Below are 11,481 nucleotides of genomic sequence, written 5' to 3' on the forward strand. Positions count from 1 at the left end.
TGTACTGGGTAGAGAGGAACCAGGCTATGAGGGGTGGCCTGTCCTCATCCGGCTGTACTGGGTAGAGAGGAACCAGGCTATGAGGGGTGGCCAGTCCTCTTCTGGCTGTGCGGTGTAGAGAGGAACCAGGCTATGAGGGGTGGCCAGTCCTCTTCTGGCTGTACTGGGTAGAGAGGAACCAGGCTCTGAGGGGTGGCCAGTCCTCATCTGGCTGTGCTGGGTAGAGAGGAACCAGGCTATGAGGGGTGGCCAGTCCTCATCTGGCTGTACTGGGTGGAGAGGAACCAGGCTATGAGGGGTGGCCAGTCCTCTTCTGGCTGTACTGGGTAGAGAGGAACCAGGCTATGAGGGGTGGCCAGTCCTCTTCTGGCTGTACTGGGTAGAGAGGAACCAGGCTATGAGGGGTGGCCAGTCCTCATCTGGCTGTACTGGGTAGAGAGGAACCAGGCTATGAGGGGTGGCCAGTCCTCTTCTGGCTGTACTGGGTAGAGAGGAACCAGGCTATGAGGGGTGGCCAGTCCTCTTCTGGCTGTGCCGGGTGGAGATTATAACAGAACATGGCCTTCAGACGAGTCCCGTGACACTTGTGGAGGTCGTACGTGTGTGTGTGTGTGTGTGGGGGGGGGGTTCTGGGGAGGGCCATTCTGTTCATGAAAACATCCCCTTTCCACAGTGGCCTCCCATTAGTTTTCAGCCCAAACGGTTCGGACTCTACCAAACAACCTGTGGCACATGGACGATACAGACTTCAGATGAGTCTCCTGACACTTGTGGGGGTCGTAGAGCTAAACGGAGAACACAGAGTCTCCCCTTTCCATTTCAGTAGGTCAAACTGTTCGGACGCTACAGACGTTTTCGGGATGTCTCAGACTGCTCTGTCTCAGACTGCTCTACCTCTGTCTCAGACTGCTCTACCTCTGTCTCAGACTGCTCTACCTCTGTCTCAGACTGCTCTACCTCTGTCTCAGACTGCTCTGTCTCAGACTGCTCTAACTCTGTCTCAGACTGCTCTACCTCTGTCTCAGACTGCTCTAAATCTGTCTCAGACTGCTCTAACTCTGTCTCAGACTGCTCTAACTCTGTCTCAGACTGCTCTAACTCTGTCTCAGACTGCTCTACCTCTGTCTCAGACTGCTCTACCTCTGTCTCAGACTGCTCTACCTCTGTCTCAGACTGCTCTACCTCTGTCTCAGACTGCTCTACCTCTGTCTCAGACTGCTCTAACTCAGACTGCTCTAACTCTGTCTCAGACTGCTCTAACTCTGTCTCAGACTGCTCTAACTCTGTCTCAGACTGCTCTAACTCTGTCTCAGACTGCTCTACCTCTGTCTCAGACTGCTCTAACTCTGTCTCAGACTGCTCTAACTCAGACTGCTCTACCTCTGTCTCAGACTGCTCTAACTCTGTCTCAGACTGCTCTAACTCAGACTGCTCTAACTCTGTCTCAGACTGCTCTACCTCTGTCTCAGACTGCTCTAACTCTGTCTCAGACTGCTCTACCTCTGTCTCAGACTGCTCTACCTCTGTCTCAGACTGCTCTAACTCTGTCTCAGACTGCTCTACCTCTGTCTCAGACTGCTCTAACTCTGTCTCAGACTGCTCTAACTCTGTCTCAGACTGCTCTAACTCTGTCTCAGACTGCTCTAACTCAGACTGCTCTAACTCAGACTGCTCTAACTCAGACTGCTCTAACTCAGACTGCTCTAACTCAGACTGCTCTGTCTCAGACTGCTCTACCTCTGTCTCAGACTGCTCTACCTCTGTCTCAGACTGCTCTAACTCAGACTGCTCTAACTCTGTCTCAGACTGCTCTAACTCTGTCTCAGACTGCTCTAACTCAGACTGCTCTAACTCTGTCTCAGACTGCTCTAACTCTGTCTCAGACTGCTCTACCTCTGTCTCAGACTGCTCTACCTCTGTCTCAGACTGCTCTACCTCTGTCTCAGACTGCTCTACCTCTGTCTCAGACTGCTATAACTCTGTCTCAGACTGCTCTAACTCAGACTGCTCTAACTCAGACTGCTCTAACTCAGACTGCTCTAACTCAGACTGCTCTAACTCAGACTGCTCTAACTCAGACTGCTCTAACTCAGACTGCTCTAACTCAGACTGCTCTAACTCAGACTGCTCTACCTCTGTCTCAGACTGCTCTACCTCTGTCTCAGACTGCTCTACCTCTGTCTCAGACTGCTCTACCTCTGTCTCAGACTGCTCTACCTCTGTCTCAGACTGCTCTACCTCTGTCTCAGACTGCTCTACCTCTGTCTCAGACTGCTCTACCTCTGTCTCAGACTGCTCTACCTCTGTCTCAGACTGCTCTACCTCTGTCTCAGACTGCTCTACCTCTGTCTCAGACTGCTCTACCTCTGTCTCAGACTGCTCTAACTCTGTCTCAGACTGCTCTAACTCTGTCTCAGACTGCTCTAACTCTGTCTCAGACTGCTCTAACTCTGTCTCAGACTGCTCTAACTCTGTCTCAGACTGCTCTAAGTCGAGGGGGTTAAATTATTTGCTGCAGGGAGTGTGTATGTGTATGTGTGTGTGTGTGTGTGTGTGTACTGACTGTAGACGGTGAGTTTGTTGTCCTTGATATCTGCGGTGATCTGGATGCGTCCTCTCCTCTCAGTGTGGTCCGTTCCACACAGACTGGGAACATTAGACACACATCGGTTGTGGATGTTCATCATACAATCTAGAGAGACACACACACACACACACACACACACACACACACACACACACACACACACACACACACACACACACACACACACACACACACACACACACACACACACACACACACACACACACAGGTTATGGATGTTCATCATACAATCTAGATGGATGTTCATCATACAACACACACACACACACACACACACACACACACACACACACACACACACACACACACACACACACACACACACACACACACACACACACACACACACACACACACACACACACACACACACACACACACACACAGGTTATGGATGTTCATCATACAATCTAGAGAGAGACACACACACACACACACACACACACACACACACACACACACACACACACACACTCACACACACACACACACACACACAGGTTGGGGGTCAATTCCAGTCAATTCAGAAATCAAACTTAGCAGATATTTGATGGGGGGCACTATGTTGCATTTACCCAGAGCTTAATGGAGCATCTGTGGCCAATTAAACAAGATTTTAGTTCTGGTCTTTCTGGGATGAAGTTTGATGTAATGTATTGAAGTTCCCATTTCTGGCCACAAGGGGGCACTGTGTTACAGGGTAGGATCATAGAGCTGCTGGACACCGAGCGTACAAAACATTAAGAACACCTGCTGTTTTACATGACAGACCAAGTGAAAGCTATGATCCCTCATTGATGTCGCCTGTTAAATCCACTTCAGATCGGTGTTGATGAAGGGGAGGGGTTAAAGATGAAGGGGAGGGGTTAAAGATGAAGGGGAGGGGTTAAAGATGAAGGGGAGGGGTTAAAGATGAAGGGGAGGGGTTAAAGATGAAGGGGAGGGGTTAAAGATGAAGGGGAGGGGTTAAAGATGAAGGGGAGGGCCAGCATCCCCGTGGAACGCTTTGGAGGCAACATGGGCCAGCATCCCCGTGGAACGCTTACGACACCTTGTAGAGTCAACATGGACCAGCATCCCCGTGGAACGCTTTGGAGGCAACATGGGCCAGCATCCCCGTGGAACGCTTACGACACCTTGTAGAGTCAACATGGACCAGCATCCCCGTGGAACGCTTTGGAGGCAACATGGGCCAGCATCCCCGTGGAACGCTTACGACACCTTGTAGAGTCAACATGGGCCAGCATCCCCGTGGAACGCTTTGGAGTCAACATGGGCCAGCATCCCTGTGGAACGCTTTGGAGTCAACATGGGCCAGCATCCCCGTGGAACGCTTTGGAGTCAACATGGGCCAGCATCCCTGTGGAACGCTTACGACACCTTGTAGAGTCAACATGGACCAGCATCCCCGTGGAACGCTTACGACACCTTGTAGAGTCAACATGGACCAGCATCCCCGTCACGACACCTTGTAGAGTCAACATGGGCCAGCATCCCCGTGGAACGCTTTGGAGTCAACATGGACCAGCATCCCCGTGGAACGCTTTGGAGGCAACATGGGCCAGCATCCCCGTGGAACGCTTACGACACCTTGTAGAGTCAACATGGGCCAGCATCCCCGTGGAACGCTTTGGAGTCAACATGGACCAGCATCCCCGTGGAACGCTTTGGAGGCAACATGGGCCAGCATCCCCGTGGAACGCTTACAACACCTTGTAGAGTCAATATGGACCAGCATCCCCGTGGAACGCTTTGGAGTCAACATGGTCCAGCATCCCTGTGGAACGCTTTGGAGTCAACATGGGCCAGCATCCCTGTGGAACGCTTACGACACCTTGTAGAGTCAACATGGACCAGCATCCCCGTGGAACGCTTTGGAGTCAACATGGGCCAGCATCCCCGTGGAACGCTTACGACACCTTGTAGAGTCAACATGGGCCAGCATCCCCGTGGAACACTTTGGAGTCAACATGGGCCAGCATCCCTGTGGAACGACGACACCTTGTAGAGTCAACATGGGCCAGCATCCCCGTGGAACGCTTACGACACCTTGTAGAGTCAACATGGACCAGCATCCCCGTGGAACGCTTTGGAGGCAACATGGGCCAGCATCCCCGTGGAACGCTTACGACACCTTGTAGAGTCAACATGGGCCAGCATCCCCGTGGAACGCTTTGGAGTCAACATGGGCCAGCATCCCCGTGGAACGCTTTGGAGTCAACATGGGCCAGCATCCCTGTGGAACGCTTACGACACCTTGTAGAGTCAACATGGACCAGCATCCCCGTGGAACGCTTACGACACCTTGTAGAGTCAACATGGACCAGCACCCCCGTGGAACGAACGACACCTTGTAGAGTCAACATGGGCCAGCATCCCCGTGGAACGCTTTGGAGTCAACATGGACCAGCATCCCGTGGAACGCTTTGGAGGCAACATGGGCCAGCATCCCTGTTACGACACCTTGTAGAGTCAACATGGACCAGCATCCCCGTGGAACGCTTTGGAGTCAACATGGACCAGCATCCCCGTGGAACGCTTTGGAGGCAACATGGGCCAGCATCCCCGTGGAACGCTTACGACACCTTGTAGAGTCAACATGGACCAGCATCCCCGTGGAACGCTTTGGAGTCAACATGGTCCAGCATCCCCGTGGACCGCTTTGGAGTCAACATGGGCCAGCATCCCCGTGGAATGCTTACGACACCTTGTAGAGTCAACATGGGCCAGCATCCCCGTGGAACACTTTGGAGTCAACATGGGACAGCATCGCTGTGGAACGCTTACGACACCTTGTAGAGTCAACATGGGCCAGCATCCCCGTGGAACGCTTTGGAGTCAACATGGGCCAGCATCCCTGTGGAACGCTTACGACACCTTATAGAGTCAACATGGGCCAGCATCCCCGTGGAACGCTTACGACACCTTGTAGAGTCAACATGGGCCAGCATACCCGTGGAACGCTTTGGAGTCAACATGGGCCAGCATCCCTGTGGAACGCTTACGACACCTTGTAGAGTCAACATGGGCCAGCATCCCCGTGGAACGCTTACGACACCTTGTAGAGTCGACATGGGCCAGCATCCCCGTGGAACGCTTTGGAGTCAACATGGGCCAGCATCCCTGTGGAACGCTTACGACACCTTGTAGAGTCAACATGGGCCAGCATCCCTGTGGAACGCTTTAGACACCTTGTAGAGTCAACATGGACAGGCATCCCTGTGGAACGCTTTGGAGGCAACATGGGCCAGCATCCCCGTGGAACGCTTACGACACCTTGTAGAGTCAACATGGGCCAGCATCCCTGTGGAACGCTTACGACACCTTGTAGAGTCAACATGGACCAGCATCCATGTGGAACGCTTACGACACCTTGTAGAGTCAACATGGACCAGCATCCCCGTGGAACGCTTTGGAGGCAACATGGGCCAGCATCCCCGTGGAACGCTTACGACACCTTGTAGAGTCAACATGGGCCAGCATCCCCGTGGAACGCTTTGGAGTCAACATGGACCAGCATCCCCGTGGAACGCTTACGACACCTTGTAGAGTCAACATGGGCCAGCATCCCTGTGGAACGCTTACGACACCTTGTAGAGTCAACATGGGCCAGCATCCCCGTGGACCGCTTTGGAGTCAACATGGGCCAGCATCCCCGTGGAATGCTTACGACACCTTGTAGAGTCAACATGGGCCAGCATCCCCGTGGAACACTTTGGAGTCAACATGGGACAGCATCGCTGTGGAACGCTTACGACACCTTGTAGAGTCAACATGGGCCAGCATCCCCGTGGAACGCTTTGGAGTCAACATGGGCCAGCATCCCTGTGGAACGCTTACGACACCTTGTAGAGTCAACATGGGCCAGCATCCCTGTGGAACGCTTTAGACACCTTGTAGAGTCAACATGGACAGGCATCCCTGTGGAACGCTTTGGAGGCAACATGGGCCAGCATCCCCGTGGAACGCTTACGACACCTTGTAGAGTCAACATGGGCCAGCATCCCTGTGGAACGCTTACGACACCTTGTAGAGTCAACATGGACCAGCATCCATGTGGAACGCTTACGACACCTTGTAGAGTCAACATGGACCAGCATCCCCGTGGAACGCTTACGACACCTTGTAGAGTCAACATGGGCCAGCATCCCTGTGGAACGCTTACGACACCTTGTAGAGTCAACATGGGCCAGCATCCCCGTGGACCGCTTTGGAGTCAACATGGGCCAGCATCCCCGTGGAATGCTTACGACACCTTGTAGAGTCAACATGGGCCAGCATCCCCGTGGAACACTTTGGAGTCAACATGGGACAGCATCGCTGTGGAACGCTTACGACACCTTGTAGAGTCAACATGGGCCAGCATCCCCGTGGAACGCTTTGGAGTCAACATGGGCCAGCATCCCTGTGGAACGCTTACGACACCTTGTAGAGTCAACATGGGCCAGCATCCCCGTGGAACGCTTACGACACCTTGTAGAGTCAACATGGGCCAGCATCCCTGTGGAACGCTTTAGACACCTTGTAGAGTCAACATGGACAGGCATCCCTGTGGAACGCTTTGGAGGCAACATGGGCCAGCATCCCCGTGGAACGCTTACGACACCTTGTAGAGTCAACATGGGCCAGCATCCCTGTGGAACGCTTACGACACCTTGTAGAGTCAACATGGGCCAGCATCCCTGTGGAACGCTTACGACACCTTGTAGAGTCAACATGGGCCAGCATCCCTGTGGAACGCTTACGACACCTTGTAGAGTCAACATGGACCAGCATCCATGTGGAACGCTTACGACACCTTGTAGAGTCAACATGGACCAGCATCCCCGTGGAACGCACGACACCTTGTAGAGTCAACATGGGCCAGCATCCCTGTGGAACGCTTACAACACCTTGTAGAGTCAACATGGGCCAGCATCCCCGTGGACCGCTTTGGAGTCAACATGGGCCAGCATCCCCGTGGAATACTTACGACACCTTGTAGAGTCAACATGGGCCAGCATCCCCGTGGAACACTTTGGAGTCAACATGGGACAGCATCGCTGTGGAACGCTTACGACACCTTGTAGAGTCAACATGGGCCAGCATCCCCGTGGAGCGCTTTGGAGTCAACATGGGCCAGCATCCCTGTGGAACGCTTACGACACCTTATAGAGTCAACATGGGCCAGCATCCCCGTGGAACGCTTACGACACCTTGTAGAGTCAACATGGGCCAGCATACCCGTGGAACGCTTTGGAGTCAACATGGGCCAGCATCCCTGTGGAACGCTTACGACACCTTGTAGAGTCAACATGGGCCAGCATCCCCGTGGAACGCTTACGACACCTTGTAGAGTCGACATGGGCCAGCATCCCCGTGGAACGCTTTGGAGTCAACATGGGCCAGCATCCCCGTGGAACGCTTACGACACCTTATAGAGTCAACATGGGCCAGCATCCCCGTGGAACGCTTACGACACCTTGTAGAGTCAACATGGGCCAGCATCCCTGTGGAACGCTTACGACACCTTGTAGAGTCAACATGGACCAGCATCCCTGTGGAACGCTTACGACACCTTGTAGAGTCAACATGGACCAGCATCCATGTGGAACGCTTACGACACCTTGTAGAGTCAACATGGACCAGCATCCCCGTGGAACGCTTACGACACCTTGTAGAGTCAACATGGGCCAGCATCCCTGTGGAACGCTTACGACACCTTGTAGAGTCAACATGGACCAGCATCCATGTGGAACGCTTACGACACCTTGTAGAGTCAACATGGACCAGCATCCCCGTGGAACGCTTTGGAGGCAACATGGGCCAGCATCCCCGTGGAACGCTTTGGAGGCAACATGGGCCAGCATCCCTGTGGAACGCTTACGACACCTTGTAGAGTCAAACATGGGCCAGCATCCATGTGGAACGCTTACGACACCTTGTAGAGTCAACATGGACCAGCATCCCCGTGGAACGCTTTGGAGGCAACATGGGCCAGCATCCCCGTGGAACGCTTTGGAGGCAACCTGGGCCAGCATCCCCGTGGAACGCTTACGACACCTTGTAGAATCAACATGGGCCAGCATCCCCGTGGAACGCTTACGACACCTTGTAGAGTCAACATGGGCCAGCATCCCTGTGGAACGCTTTGGAGTCAACATGGACCAGCATCCCCGTGGAACGCTTACGACACCTTGTAGAGTCAACATGGGCCAGCATCCCCGTGGAACACTTTCACCTTGTAGAGTCAACATGGGCCAGCATCCCCGTGGAACGCTTACGACACCTTGTAGAGTCAACATGGGCCAGCATCCCCGTGGAACGCTTTCACCTTGTAGAGTCAACATGGGCCAGCATCCCCGTGGAACGCTTACGACACCTTGTAGAGTCAACATGGACCAGCATCCATGTGGAACGCTTACGACACCTTGTAGAGTCAACATGGGCCAGCATCCCTGTGGAACGCTTACGACACCTTGTAGAGTCAAACATGGGCCAGCATCCATGTGGAACGCTTACGACACCTTGTAGAGTCAACATGGACCAGCATCCCCGTGGAACGCTTTGGAGGCAACATGGGCCAGCATCCCTGTGGAACGCTTACGACACCTTGTAGAGTCAACATGGGCCAGCATCCCCGTGGAACGCTTACGACACCTTGTAGAGTCAAACATGGGCCAGCATCCATGTGGAACGCTTACGACACCTTGTAGAGTCAACATGGACCAGCATCCCCGTGGAACGCTTTGGAGGCAACATGGGCCAGCATCCCCTGTGGAACGCTTTGGAGGCACCTGGGCCAGCATCCCCGTGGAATACGACACCTTGTAGAATCAACATGGGCCAGCATCCCGTGGAATCCACCTTGTAGAGTCAACATGGGCCAGCATCCCTGTGGAACGCTTTGGAGTCAACATGGACCAGCATCCCCGTGGAACGAGACACCTTGTAGAGTCAACATGGGCCAGCATCCCCGTGGAACACTTTCACCTTGTAGAGTCAACATGGGCCAGCATCCCCGTGGAACGTACGACACCTTGTAGAGTCAACATGGGCCAGCATCCCCGTGGGAATCACCTTGTAGAGTCAACATGGGCCACATCCCGTGGAACGCTTACGACACCTTGTAGAGTCCAGCGCCCCGAAGAATTGAGGCTGTTCTGAAGGGAAAAGGGGGTGCAACTCAATATTAGGAAGGTGTTCCTAATGTTTAGTAAACTCAGTGTATGTGTGTCTCTCTTACCACAGAGCTGCTGTGTGTCTCTCCAGTTCTGTTACAGGGTATTACCACAGAGCCGCTGTGTGTCTCTCCAGTTCTGTTACAGGGTATTACCACAGAGCTGCTGTGTGTCTCTCCAGTTCTGTTCCAGGGTATTACCACAGAGCTGCTGTGTCTCTCCAGTTCTGTTCCAGGGTATTACCACAGAGCTGCTGTGTGTCTCTCCAGTTCTGTTCCAGGGTATTACCACAGAGCTGCTGTGTGTCTCTCCAGTTCTGTTCCAGGGTATTACCACAGAGCTGCTGTGTGTCTCTCCAGTTCTGTTACAGGGTATTACCACAGAGCTGCTGTGTGTCTCTCCAGTTCTGTTACAGGGTATTACCACAGAGCTGCTGTGTGTCTCTCCAGTTCTGTTCCAGGGTATTACCACAGAGCTGCTGTGTGTCTCTCCAGTTCTGTTCCAGGGTATTACCACAGAGCTGCTGTGTGTCTCTCCAGTTCTGTTACAGGGTATTACCACAGAGCTGCTGTGTGTCTCTCCAGTTCTGTTACAGGGTATTACCACAGAGCTGCTGTGTGTCTCCAGTTCTGTTACAGGGTATTACCACAGAGCTGCTGTGTGTCTCTCCAGTTCTGTTACAGGGTATTACCACAGAGCTGCTGTGTGTCTCTCCAGTTCTGTTACAGGGTATTACCACAGAGCTGCTGTGTGTCTCTCCAGTTCTGTTACAGGGTATTACCACAGAGCTGCTGTGTGTCTCTCCAGTTCTGTTACAGGGTATTACCACAGAGCTGCTGTGTGTCTCTCCAGTTCTGTTACAGGGTATTACCACAGAGCTGCTGTGTGTCTCTCCAGTTCTGTTACAGGGTATTACCACAGTCTTCCACTAGGTGTCACTGCTGTTACAGGGTATTACCACAGTATTCCACTAGGTGTCACTGCTGTTACAGGGTATTACCACAGTATTCCACTAGGTGTCACTGCTGTTACAGGGTATTACCACAGTATTCCACTAGGTGTCACTGCTGTTACAGGGTATTACCACAGTATTCCACTAGGTGTCACTGCTGTTACAGGGTATTACCACAGTATCCCACTAGGTGTCACTGCTGTTACAGGTTATTACCACAGTAGTCCACTAGGTGTCACTGCTGTTACAGGGTATTACCACAGTATTCCACTAGGTGTCACTGTCTTACAGGGTTGGTGTCACTTATAGCAGCTACGGTTACTGGGGTTAACACACAACACGGGGTTAACACACACACACACAGCAACACACACACAGCAATATGTCCAGTCTCACAGCAACACACACAGCAATATGTCCAGTCTCACAGCAACACACACACAGCAATATGTCCAGTCTCACAGCAACACACACACAGCAATATGTCCAGTCTCACAGCAACACACACAGCAATATGTCCAGTCTCACAGCAACACACACACACAGCAATATGTCCAGTCTCACAGCAACACACACACACAGCAATATGTCCAGTCTCACAGCAACACACACACACAGCAATATGTCCAGTCTCACAGCAACACACACAGCAATATGTCCAGTCTCACAGCAACACACACAGCAATATGTCCAGTCTCACAGCAACACACACAGCAATATGTCCAGTCTCACAGCAACACACACACAGCAATATGTCCAGT

The 11,481-nt window shown here is 52.8% G+C and overlaps 1 pseudogene; it reads right to left on the reverse strand.

The window, feature by feature from the left end:
• LOC124027332 overlaps nucleotides 1-11,481 on the reverse strand; it is a 31,508-nt pseudogene that overhangs the window by 19,357 nt on the left and 670 nt on the right.

The sequence above is a fragment of the Oncorhynchus gorbuscha genome, unplaced genomic scaffold (genome assembly GCF_021184085.1).
Source record: "Oncorhynchus gorbuscha isolate QuinsamMale2020 ecotype Even-year unplaced genomic scaffold, OgorEven_v1.0 Un_scaffold_3106, whole genome shotgun sequence".
Classification (NCBI taxonomy): domain Eukaryota; kingdom Metazoa; phylum Chordata; class Actinopteri; order Salmoniformes; family Salmonidae; genus Oncorhynchus; species Oncorhynchus gorbuscha.